Source organism: Hemicordylus capensis, chromosome 3 (assembly GCF_027244095.1).
Source record: "Hemicordylus capensis ecotype Gifberg chromosome 3, rHemCap1.1.pri, whole genome shotgun sequence".
NCBI lineage: Eukaryota > Metazoa > Chordata > Lepidosauria > Squamata > Cordylidae > Hemicordylus > Hemicordylus capensis.
This window is the reverse complement of record NC_069659.1, coordinates 13,905,962-13,919,432: the sequence shown is the minus strand read 5'-3', so window position 1 is coordinate 13,919,432 and position 13,471 is coordinate 13,905,962. Positions and strand designations below refer to the sequence as shown.

The following is a 13,471-nucleotide window of genomic DNA, read 5'->3' as shown; positions in this document are numbered from 1 at the left end:
GGAAGACATTTCTACAAAAGTGTCAACAACCAGTGAGGACATTCCGGGAAATACAAAATGGCATTCGGTAGCTGATTGGCACCTCAAGGAGCTTTGATCACTTTCATTATTTATCATTTATTTATTCAATTTATATACCGCCCTTCCAAAATGGCTCATCACCACTGAAATCACCCACAATCCTCTAATCACTGAAATATCCCCATATTTTGTAATGAATGGGGGCTGTGAAATTAGGGGCCATTTTGGTCCAGCCCTTGTTCCTAGGGAGCAGCAGTGGCCCAGGGCTCTTGCCCTCATGTCCTGCTTCCCTGAGGTATATCTGATTGCCACTGTGGCAAGAAGGATACTGGACTAGATGGACCACTGGTCAGGCCCACCAAGACTTTTTTTGTGTTCTTAAAAGAATGCAAAGTAATTTACTAGTACGAAGATGGACATTTCCTCAGTCCACAAAGAAAAGTGAATTGGTTTTCCTCCCCGCCTTCAGCTTTCCCCCTGCCAAAATGTATCAAATGTCAGTCCCCATTATCTTTCAAACGCAGGAGAGATGCATTTTGTGTACGGCCTGCCACATGTAGTTTTCTTCCGTCCACCCCCATATGGGCAGGAAAAATACTACCTCCGCTGCAGAAGGCCAGATGAGTTCTTACATCAGTTGAAGCAGGAGAATTCCAGCTGGTTGAAACTCTGCTTTATATGCTCCAGTGACTCCTGGGACAACATACATTTGTGCATGACCATGAAAGCAAACAGGAACTGAGCAACTCAAATGTGAAGTCAATGGAGTTTGAAAGTCAGGTTATTTTAGGAGGAGCATGTCCCCTCCCCCCCCATTTGATGAATGTTTTGGGTCACTTGACTGGATGGATTAATTCAGGAGTGGTTTCCCCCCGTCTATATTATATTTTTCAAGAGCACCGAAAGAGTCACTGCTTTGAGCAGGGCCTCTTGTTTAACAACCTCACCTTGACATTGTATTTCCCCTCCAATTGCTCCTGCCAGTGCAATTTGTTGGTGGGAGTTGTTGCGTTGCTTGGAGGAAACGGGGAAGGTACGGTGGGCAAGGATCTCATTTATAGCTCTCTAGCTGTTGTTGGACCACAGTTCCCAGCATCCCTTGCTGCAAGGAATGCAGCAAGGAATGATGGGAGTTGTAGTTCAACAACAGCCTTAGGTGGGTTTATAGGACCAGGGTATCCCACATCTCCAAACCCAAACGTTATAATTAGAATTTATTGTGCAGCGTTTACCCCTCTTCATTTGCACAGTCCTGATTTCAAGATTTAGGGTTTCAGAGAACTTGGAATGGCAAGGCAAGGAATGGGGTCAGAAGCTGCTTTCTCCTGAATCAGACCATTGGTCCACCTAGCTCAGCATTTTTTACACTGACTGGAGGCAGCCCTTCAGCAATGCTCCAGGTTTCCAGGCAAGGACCATTCCCAGCCCTATGGAGATGTCAGGATCTGAACATGGGGCCATCTGCATGCAAAGCAGGAGCTATGGCCCCATTCCTAAGAACATCGGGGATCTGCTTTCTACCAAGTCAGACCATTGCTCCATCTAGCTCAGTCTATACTGACTGGCAGCAGCTCTTCGAGGTTTCAGACAGGGGTCTTTCCCAGTCCTACTTGGAGATGCCTGATGTTGAACATTGGGGCTGTCTGCATGCAAAGCAGATGCTCCTCCACTGAGCTGCAGCTTGCACTCCTGTAACAGACAAAAAGAGAGGTGGGGATAAATGTGGGTTCAGTGGCCGATAGTGGTGCACATGACGGTCACAGGGAATTGAAGTATTTGGTTCCATGTTCCCCAATCAAATTCGAGTCCTATTTGAGGAGGAGAGCTGGTCTTGTGTTAGCAAGCATGAATTGTCTCCTTTGCTTAGCAGGATCTGCCCTGGGAGACAGGGCATGTGTGAGCACCAGAGCATTTGGATGGGAGACAGCATGTGTGAGCACCAGTGTTCCCCCTAAGGTGTGCACGTGTGCGTGTGCTCACACGGTTTTTTATGTCCGCTCATTTAATTGTAGATCCTGCTCAGGTTAAATGAGGAAGGTCTCACTCTGAATGCATGTGTGCACACACTGCCTTGATACTGCCGCCCAGAACAAAACTCATTCCGCAAATAGATAAAAAAATTAGACAAAACACTGGTCAGCACTGTAAGATATTCCCCTTAGGGGAAGGGGCTGCACTGGGAAGAGCATCTGAATGCTTGCAGGCAGAAAGTCCCAAGTTCCTTCCTTGGCCTCTCCAAGGTAGGGCTGAGAGAGACTCTGGCCTGCAACCTTGAAGAAGGCTGCCAGTCTGGGTAGACAATACTGAGCTAGATGGACCAAGGGTCTGACACAGTAGAAGGCAGCTTCCTATGTTCCAGGACAGTGCTGCGTGGATGTGCCAAGGGCAGAACCAGAACAGATTTTGTGGATTAGGGATGGTGGAGCAAAGATGAAATTTGGACTAGATTTTACAGAAGTCCACTGTCCAATCAAAATGCAGTCATTAACAGCTGATTAAACAAGAAGTGTGTGCATTTTTAAAGCAGTGTTTATCAAGTTATTTTAAAAGCTAGATATTTTTTCTCCCTTAACTTCCCTCTCCCAAAGTTTATTAGTCGTAGGATTTTAACATGTTCTGACTCCACTGTCTGAACATCATCTTTATATGCACAAGATCTGAATCCAGTTATTTAACCAAGGGGATAAAATCAACCGTGGAGGCTGAAATGATTTGTCAGCAGATGGCAAACAACCGTATAATTTGGCAGGATTATGACCACTGGCAAAGAAATGCATTTGTAAGTTTAATGAGCAAACTATCTCCCAGCTTTCTTAATTGATTTGCAGTTGCAGTAAACATCCTCAATGTGACTGATAATGTGATTTTGGAAGATCAATGGCTGTTTAAAATCTGGATAGCAGACAGAAATTGTGCTTCGTGAAATTGGTAGTGTCTGTCCTTGCAACCAAGGCAAAACTGGGACAGTAAACCTGTGTCTGGGCTGTGCTGTCTAAGATTGCAGATGAGGGCTCAGAAGACTGAATACTCCCAGTACTAAGAAAAATCTTCCGTACAGAAAATGTAATGTCAGAGAGAAAGGTTCTAGGCTAGGCCTCTCCCTGGTAGGGATGTGCAAACAGGTTCGACGCCGAAGATGTTCGGCGTCAAACCGGTTCGCTTCGACCACTCAGGGTCAAACTGAACCATCCCATGTTCAGTCTGACCCCGGACCGAACACCCTCTGACTGTTCGAGGGATTCGTGGACTTAAAACAATCTTTAAAAAAATAAAAAAAATTTACTTACCCCCTTCGGGGGAGTTCTTGGAGGCTGTGTGTGGGGGGGTGTCCACAGAGGTTCCTCCCCCCCGCCGCTGTCCTCCCTTTGTGCCTGTACCGGCCATTTGCCTGGCTCTTCGGCCCATTCAGGCCTTCCCCATCCAGCGTGGTGGCCATTTTGGAGGCCTCCAAAATGGCCACTGCACTGGAGGGAGGAGCCAGCCAAACTGCCGGTATAGGCATGAAGGGAGGATGGCAGGGGGAGGATGAACCTCCGTGGAACACCCCCCCTCCTGCGCCCTCCAGCAACTTCCTCGAGGGGGTAAGTAAAAATAATAATAAATAATGTTGGCAAACCACCCCCACCGGACTGGACTGGCGGCGGCGGGGGGGGGATTCGAGGGGGTACCGGACTGAACTGGCCTGGTTTGGGTCCGGTCTGGACGCGGACCGGGCCGGACCACCCTGTTTCGTGCACACCCCTACTCCCTGGAATCCTGGTTTCCACTGGGTAGGAATGGAAGATTTTTGTGTGGGAGCCTTGAAGGCTATTAGTCCAACCCACTGCTCGATACAAGAAGGGGAGCAGAGGTGGTCTTGTGGTAGCAAGCAGGAATTGTCCCCTTTGCTAAGTAGAGTCCACCCTGGTTTGCATTTGAATCAAAAACTACATGTGAACACTTCAAGATATTCCCCTTAGCTACAATTTATTGTGGCTGGGGATCCTGGGAGTTGTACTTCAGCAACATCTGGAGGAACCCTAGCTGGGAACCACTGCCTCAGGGGTTGGGGCTGCTCTGGGAAGAGCACCTGCCTGCTTGCATGCAGAAGGTTCCAGGTTCCCTCCCTGGCATCTTCAAGAGAGGACTGAGAGGGACTCCTGCCTGCAACCTTGGAGAAGCTGCTGCCAGTCTGTGTAGACCGGGGATTCTCAATACTGGGTCCCCAGATGTTATTGGACTTCAACTCCCATAATCCCCAACCAAAGGCCACAGGAGCTCGGGATTATGGGAATCAGTCAATCAATAATGTCTGGGGACCCAATGTTGAGAATCCCTGGTGTAGACAATACTGAGCTAGATGGAGCAAGGGTCTGACTCAGTATACAGCAGCTTCCTATGTTCCTAAGAAATCCAGATATAGAGCAACCCCCAGAAATGCCTGGACAGCCTCTGACTGAAGACCTTCCACGAGGGAGAGCGCTGCCCAAGGGAGTTGCTAGGTACTTAAAAGAGGGGCCCAGGGCCAAGGCCCACAGCCCCCCTTTAGATAATTAAACTCAATCATGCCTGCCCCCAGAATAATTATGCATGTTTTTAAAAGACTCTATTATTATAAGAGGTGCTTTTCTCTAAAAGATCCCCACAGCTCGTTAGGATCATCAGGGGAGGGGGTCTGTCTTTGGGTGCTGATCTGGAATCGGGCCTTTTCAGTTGTTGCCCCCAAGGTTGTGGAACACACTCTCCCCACCCCATGGACATAAAAGGATTCTCTTCCTTGGAGGCCTTCCGGAGACCCTTACAGACACATCTTTTTAGCCTGGCTTATAATGATATCTAGATTTAATTTTAACTTGGTTTAGAGATAGATAGATAGATAGATAGATAGATAGATAGATAGATAGATAGATAGATAGATAGATAGATAGATTCCATCTAATTATATCTTGAATAAATGAATGAAATACAGGACCTCTGAAGGTGAGAGCAGTAGAGAGCAAGGCGAGGCTAGGAGCTCGATCAATCTTCCCTGCTCTGTACAGGTGCTTCCACTGTTATACATCCCTTCTGGAAGAGGTCATGGAGGACGGAAGTGGCTGATGGGATTCAGGGGTTCTGAGCCATTCACTGGGGCCCTGTGCCCCTAGTGGTGTCCCTGCCCCCTCCCAATGAATTGGTCCCTTTAAAGCCATTAAGAATTGCCCCATGATATTTAGCTGAAATCTACCCTCCTGTAGCCTTGGGGCAACAAAGAACAAGTCATCCTCTTCTATGCAACAGTCTTTCAGATATTTGAAGAGTGTTCTTATGTCCCCTTCCCCTCACCCCTAGCCTTCTCTTTTCCAGGCTAAACATACCCATTTCCTTCAACCTTTCCTGATAGTGCTTGTTTTCCCAACTATAGTTGCCCCCTTCTGAACCTGGTCCATTTTGTCTACATTCCTAGGCACATAAGTTCAGTGCCTAGAACTGGCTGCAGTACTCCAGAGGATGTCTGACTAGTGCAGAATAAAGTGGACCTCTTCCTTCTCCTGACTTGGAAACTAGAGTTTATGTGTTGGCTTGTTTGCTCATTCATTTGTTTGTTCGGGCAATCAATCAATTTATATACCGTCCCAATTTATGTATGGGAGGAGAGCTGGTCTTGTGGTAGCAAGCAAGACTGTCCCCTTAGCTAAGCAGGATCCACCCTGGTTGCATATGAATGGGAGACTAGAAGTGTGAGCACTGTAAGATATTCCCCTCAGGGGATGGAGCTGCTCTGGGAAGAGCAGAAGGTTCCTAGTTCCCTCCCTGGCAGCATCTCTAAGATAGGGCTGAGAGAGATTCCTGCCTGCAACCTTGGAGAAGCTGCTGCCAGTCTGTGAAGACAATACTGAGTTAGATGAACCAATGTTCTGAATCAGTATATGGCAGCTTCCTATGTTCCTGTGTTCCTATGCCCTTCCTAAAGTAGCTCAGGGCAGTTTATATTAAAATCAAAAAGACATAATGAAACAATTAAAATCAAAAATATTTAAACCAGATTAAAATGAAAATTCAAACTAGTTATCATTAAAAGCCAGGCTAAAAGATGGGTCTTTAAGGCTCTCCTGAAGGCCCCCAAAGAAGATAATCCTCCTCTATCCACATACTAGTTCTACTAGTACATGGGGTCTGTTTTGACTGGGCAGTCATTTTGCTTAGATTACAACTGCTAGGAAAGTTTGAGAAAGTAAATATATCTAATAGAATGTGTCAGTGTGCCTGGAAAAGGGAAGTAACAGAACAGTTTTAAATTTGTGCAATTTCAACTTCAAACATTATTCATTTTATTGATTATATTTACCATACATAGTCAGTTTGAATCCTAGTACATTTGGATCTGGGCATGATGTTATTTTGGAATTATTGATCCGATTATTGAATATTAAAGATGTTGAAATATTATTATTATTATATTTACTTACTTACTTACTATATTTCTAGACCACCCCATCCAAAGACTCTGGGCGGTGAACAAGTTTTAAAAACATAAAAACAAATACCATTTAAAACACACTGCTTAAAACAATGTAAAAACAATTTTAAAGCAATTCAGAACCATTTAAAATCAATTAAAATACTTTAAAACAATTTTAAAACCTTAGAAGGCCAGAACAAGCAAGTTTTTAGGGCTCTCTTAAAGGCGAACGAGCCTTCAGAATTTCTTCTAAAAATACTTTTTAAAAAGTTTAAACCTTTCACCCAGCATATTCCAGTGTAAAAGGTAGTACATTCAGCTAATTTAAGAGGCAGAATTATATATGCAAAATTTGGTACCTGTAGGTAGTTGTGAAGTATGACTTTATTTTGCACCAACAGATACACAAAAACTCTTCAAAATAAAGAATAGATTAATGCAGCCTAAAATCACATTTGGGTTTGTTTTGCAGCCACATATTACTGCCAATTCTTGTTCAGCTTTTCTTGTTTTGTCATCTTAGATTGTATGCATTCCAGGCTGTTTATACTCAATGTCATCCTATAAATTATCAAAGTGAATAGTAGGACTTCCTTACAAATAAATGTGCATAGTCTTGGGCTTTCAGAGTGCTTTAGAGGCATTGCTTGTAAAAGCCTACATATCAAAGAGCAACTGGTAGCCCAGGGGGAAACAGACAACTTGATTATATGTTCATTGTCTTACAATCCCAGTCAACACAATGACAGCCATGTCTAAATATAGAGACATCTTTCCCTTTTTTCGTGTGTTCGTTTCATCCTGCTGTTCATCAGCTGTTCCACCAGCATCACAAGTGATTCAAAGTGGTGGCTTGCTTTATATTAAGCAGGGGAGAGCAACTGGCCCTATCCAACTGCAGCACAGCATCCCGTCAATGTCTGTTGCTTGGTGTCTACCTTTGTATTTCTTTTTAGACTGTGAACCCTTTGGGGACAGCAGATCATCTTGTTTTTCTATGTAAACTTCTTTGAGAACTTTTTTTTGTGTGAAAAGCAGTATATAAATTGGGAGGAGAGCTGGGCTTGTGGCAGCGAACACGAATATTCCACTTAGGGGATGGGATCATACCTCAATGGAAGAGCATTTGCATGCAGCAGGTCCCAGGTTCACTCCCCGGCATCTCTAGGGAGGGCTGAGAGAGTCTCCTGCCTGGAACCTTGGAGAAATGCTGGCAATCAATGTAGTAGATCATACTGAGCTACTAGCTAAACCCGCACAGAGCATTGTGTGGCAGTACACTCCCCCCCCTTCTGCCCACCTCCCCCACCCCCTCCTGCCCCAGCCTCCTCTCCCCCCAACCCTTCTGCCCCAGCCTCCCCCCCCTTCAGCTTCCTCTTCCTCCCTGTTGTCCTCCACCGCTGATTTTCCTCCTGTTCCTTGACGGCGGGTGTCCATTGCCTCGCCGCCCTCTCTGAGGTCCGGTTTCCTCCTTTCTTCCTCCTCCTTCCCCCCCTCCCTGACTCTGCCGTGCCGATTCCCACCATCCTCCCTCGCTGCTGTTCCCTCCCAAGTCAATAGTTGGAACTCTCGCAGGACCTCGGAAGAGTTCCACCAGGCATCCAGATGCATCTGGACGCAATTTCCTATGCGGTCAGCCATAAGAGTATAATGTATAGATTATAGGTGGTCTAACAGTCTGACTCAGTATAATGCAGCTTTGTGGTATCAAACATGAAATGGCCCCTTTGCTAAGCATGGTCTACCTTGGCTTGCAACTAGATGGGTGACTACATGTGAGCACTGTCTGCTGTAAGATATTCCCCTTAGGGGATGAGGCTGTAGCTCAGTGGTAGAGCATCTGAGGTCCCAAGTTCAATCCCTGGCAGCATCTCCAGGTAGGACTTGAAGAGACTCCTGTCTGAAACCTTGCTGGCTTCCTATGCTTCCATGACTCCATTGTGAACTCCAGTTATTTTATTTTGACCTTATTAAAATGTCACAGTAAGTTGGTTCTCAGTAAAAAAAAAAAAAACTGAAGAAACAGAGGTGGCTGAGCACATTATTGGATTCTGGAGCATTTGGACCAGTGCTGCCAAGTTTCTAAGATTATTCTGCTCTTGACAAAGACCAAGATCGAAACGGAGGTCACCGCTATGGATTTCTGAACTTATTTGAAATAGACTATATTATTTTCCATACAGTGGATTTCACTGTTTCTCCATCGCAATACAGTTAGCTTTATCAATGTGGTTTCCAATGGTCATCTTTGGCTAACTCAGTATAAGGAAGCTTCCTATGTTCCTAAAATAATAGTAGTGATAGTGCTTTTCCTCATCCTCATTAGTCGGGGCAAAACCAGATGTGATCAGGGCTCAGCCTTATGAGAAGTACCATCCTGGATGAGCCTTAGGAGCCCTTAGTGTCCCCCCCACCCCGCCATGGCTAGTACAGTACACCCAGCAAAGAGTGAACCACCAAGCTCAGGTCAGCACCCCCTTCAGGTAGGCGCCCTAAGCAACTGGCCAGCTCACCCACTCCTAAGGCTAGGGATTGAACCTGAGACCTTCTTCATGTTCTGTCACTGAGCCATGACCCCATCCTCAAATGTTGCACTCAGGGTTCTGGAAGCTTGAGTTCCAGACTTGTGATGCACCCATGCAACAGGATGTCAGCCATTGAGGCCCTTCACATGAGAGCTTAGCCCGCTCTGTCAGCAGACGAGCAGACAGTCTGCCCTGGGCGGCTGCAGCAGCTGCCCACACAACTGCCTGTTCCATCATGAAGCCGGCCGGGGCTGGGGAGTTTGGGGGCTGCGTGGCCCCTGGAACCTCCAGCATGCCCTGTGCAAGCATGCAGGGCATGCTGGAGAGACCCCTGAGCCGGGAGGCTGCTTTTCAGCCTCCCAGTCGGGGGTCTACTCATGAGTAGCCACGGTGCAGAGCCGCACCACGGCAACTCACGAGCAAAAAAAAAATGGGTTTGTGGAGCACTCGCTCTGCAAACCCGGTTTAAGGGGAGGGTTACTTTGGCAGGTCAACCGCCTGGAGGTCACCGGGCTCACCTGCGAGCCCTGTGGTTCATGGTCAGGCGAAAACGGGCTAGGCTCTCCTAGCCCGATTTCGCCTGATCATCAGAATAGCCTCATTGTCTTGTGAGTGCCCCTACGTTAACCAATTTGTATTTCACCACAATTTGAAGGAGCTTTATGCTCTTTCAGATATTAGTTTGAAGGCTCACCATACCCATGAGTGGCGGAGTGAAGGGGGAGGAAGTCCCACCCCCACCGCATCACTCATCCCCGCGACCCATTGCTCACAGGTCTGACAGGACTGGTCTGAAGTCACTCCCCCTTGCAATCACAGGTCCACCCACCATCACAGAGAGGATGTTTCCTGCTTCAGACAAGCCCTGTTGGACCTTTGAGTGATGAGGTGTGGAGATGAGTGACATGGCAGGGGTGAGACTTCCTCCTCCTTTGCCCCACCACTCATGGGGTATGGCGAGCCTTCAGATTAACATCTGAAGGAGCCTTTTGTTTCAGACAAGAGCTGTTCATGTGAATCTACAAAGGCTTAACTGCAGGAGTATGGCAAGACAGAAAATGGCCATATAGTGTGATTCTGTGTGTCCACCCCAATGCTGCAGCCAGTTTCTCCATCTCTCCTTTTTGGTGCTGCAATTGTTAATTCAGGGCTACTTCCACAGTCTTCACAAGGAATAAAAGGAAGGCTGCCCTCATTCCAGACGAGGTGAAATTAGAAAGTAACTAAAATACAGACAGTTGGGAAAGATCTACCAAGAGAGAGCATGAACATCAAATAAGGGCATGCCATCTATCAGAGATGTTTCACCCCTACTCATCCAAACTTCTTTCATAATGGAATGTCCCACAAAATCTGGACAAAAGCAAGTGTCAATGCTAAGTCAGGGAGCTGAAGCACTGGAAATGTGCATTCATTTCCCATTCAGGTTCATCTCTAGTTCCGTTCTGGTTGAAATGTTAACCTTCATAAATGGTTTGCTAACCAATTCAGAAACTTTGATCCAGTTTAGATGTGTTTCAAACAGATTAATAGCATAGAACTCTTTTACTTGTAATTCAATTCTATAAAATTGTTTTTATAAAATATACAGTTATAACAATATAACTTGGGGGGGGAATTGTATGGCTGACATCTAGGCTAACGTTTTGTTGCTGGAAAATGTTACATGCATGTGACGGGAAAGAGGTTGTTTTGTGGAGCTCTCCTTCCCTCTGCTGCCCACTGTGCCTCCCAAAAATATGTGCCTGAGGTTTGCAGGACCCTCAGGGACATATCTTTGGCAGGTACAAAAGTATCCAGAGGGAAGAAGAGAATGGTGGATGTGAGGGTTGCAGATGTTAGGGTTATTTTGGAGCTGCACAAGATTAAATGTTTATTTAAACATTAAAATATGTTAAATAAATACATTAACATTAGTCTGGATGTCAGCCTTTATTTTTGAATTTTTAAAAGTTTTTTACAAGCATCTTCTTACATGTACAAGGGAGGGAAAATATGAAATAGATTGTAATGTGATATACTGGAATGAGGCCTTAATCACTGTGCTTCATGAGTAATGTAAACTACCTCTTCTGTTTTCTAACACCTGGAATAAATAAATTCTATGTCTGAAGTGCTGTCAGATCTAGACTTCAGAACTAAAGGTGACATGGGCATGCAAATTTGACAATGGATGGCTTAAAAATGCAGACAGAGCTTAATGTGAACAAGGAAAACGAATTCTTTTCCTTATAGCTTTATGATCGTATTGCTCTGATGTTATTTTTAGCCAGATGTTGACTATCCAAACAATAGTAATGTGAAACTGCTACTTATTTTCTGACTCCAGTGGGTCTCTCTCTCTCTCTCTCTCTCTCTCTCTCTCTCTCTCTCTCTCTCTCTCTCTCTCTCTCTCTCTCTCTCAAATACGTAAACCTAATGTCAGAGTAACCTTTTCTAAATGGCACTCATGTTTACTGAGTGTCTGATTATATCAGTTTTCTTGGAGGTCCCTCAAGACACGTGGATCACAAAAGTGCAGGTATGCAAATGAGTTGAAGGTCATCTCATTCAAGGGAAAACGCTGTCTCCATGAGACAGTTGAGGCTATTCTCATGCGCAGGCAAAACTGGGTGAATGAAGCCCAGCCCAGTTTCACTTGCATGTGAGAACCACTGGGAGCTGCTTGGTGGCAATCCCATCTCCAGAGCCTGCCTTCAAAATGAGGTTACGGGAGCAATCCGCTTGCCAGGACTGGGAGACTGCAGGGCTCCCAGCTGGCATCAGGAGGATTCCCACAATGCATCACGTCCTTGCATGGTGCTTTATGGGAGTTGTGGGGGCCTCCCGGCCCGTCAAACCTCCCTGCTGCCAGCAGAAGCTGGCAATCATCTGGGCACGATCCATCTGCAGGGAAGTAACTGGAAGACTGCTGTGGGGTAAGGAGTTTTCTATCTGGCTGTTTTGCTCCACTTTCCTTCTGAGTGGGAAAAGGGTCTAGCTGAGGCTTTTCTGTGCTTTCCCCTCCTCTTTGCAGCCTGTGTGTTATCTTGAGCTCACTCTCATTGTGTGTTGGATCATCTACACCTGGCCAAACTGCTCGATTGGTGGGGGGTGAGAGACACACCCATTGGGCTTTTGATCTGTTGGCCTTTATTAGAGTAGGCTGCAGCCAGAGGCACAGCTGCTGGCACAGGCCACCTGCAGGTAGCCACCAAAGGGGGCCGGCCTTTGGGGGTGTGACTGAGAGCTGGGGCCGACTTACTATCTTGAATGGCTGGAAGGAAGACTCCTGCTCACTTCATTGTTACCTAGTATTTAGTCAGAAAATACTGGTACAGGTGTGTGTTTTGGGCTGAACAGAGATGGGGAGGTGGGGAATGACCCTGGGGCAACTATACCAGTGGTGGTGGGGAATCGACGAAGATATGGCGTTGGTGGTAGGCCAGTGGGCCATTATAGGGGAAGGGAATTCAGAAGTTTAATTGCTGTTTCCCCTTCCAGCAGGCCTACCACCTCCTTGATTCTGGAGAGCAATGCCACCCACCCACATAACCTCACCTTATTACTCTGTAATGCCAGGTCGGTTTGAAATAAATCTGAGGTAGTCTATGACTTGATTATGGATGAAGGAGCTGACCTGGTTTGTATTACGGAGATCTGGCCATCCCTGCAGATGCTATAGGACTGGTGGCGTGTCCCGCCTCACCACCTCGGCCACCATGTTCACCGCACACACATGCCAGCCAGCCTTCTGGAGAGAGCGGGAGGGCAGGCAGGGTGCTGGGTGCGAGAGAGCAGGAAGGTAGGCGGACGAGGCAGGTGCTCAGCTCATGGCTCAGCAGCGCTACTCAGCAGTGCCACCAGGCAGTAGATGGCATGAGAGACAGACAGCTGCCATCGCAACACAATGTGTCCCACCTGCTCCTTGTGTATGAAAGACAAGGAGGAGGTCTCCCCTCTTATCAAATGAAGCCAAGACCTGACACACAGTTATAGGAACATAGGAAGGTGCTGTATACTGAGTCAGATCATTGGTCTATCTAGCTCAGTATTGTCTACACAGACTGGCAGCGGCTTCTCCAAGGTTGCAGGCAGGAATCTCTCTCAGCCCTATCTTGGAGAAGCCAGAGAGGGAACTTGGAACCTTCTGCTCTTCCCATAGTGGTTCCATCCCCTGGGGGGGAATATCTTACAGTGCTCACATGTGGTCTCCATTCAAATGCAACCAGGGTGGACCCTGCTTAGCTAGGATGTCAAGTCATGCTTGCTACCACAAGACCAGCTCTCCAGTCATTGTCCCTTATTTGAAAACCATGCCTGAATGCTGCGAAGGAAAGGGGAAGGTCACGCAACAAGCCCTGTGGGCACAGGGTAGGGGTGGACGTAGGGTGGCAGCAGGCCTTTGGGGAGGCCCCCCAGAACATTTGGAGCCCCGCCCCCGGAGATAGGAGGCCATGGGCCAGATCCCCAAGGTCCATGGGAAAAATAGCCTCTGGGCCCATCAGATACCTCTGGGAAGACC

General features: G+C 46.8%; 1 protein-coding gene across 29 annotated transcripts in view; it reads left to right on the top strand.

The window, feature by feature from the left end:
• Window positions 1-13,471, top strand: part of DLG2 (discs large MAGUK scaffold protein 2) — a 1,429,269-nt gene that overhangs the window by 1,194,923 nt on the left and 220,875 nt on the right. Inside the window, exon 1 of one of the 29 annotated variants that reach the window (XM_053304300.1) lies at window positions 3,476-3,602. The exons of the other annotated variants lie outside the window; for them this stretch is intronic. The gene's annotated coding sequence lies outside the window, so the exon portion shown is untranslated. Of the gene's footprint in view, window positions 1-3,475; window positions 3,603-13,471 lie in introns of those variants that run through there. 29 annotated transcript variants of the gene reach the window in all.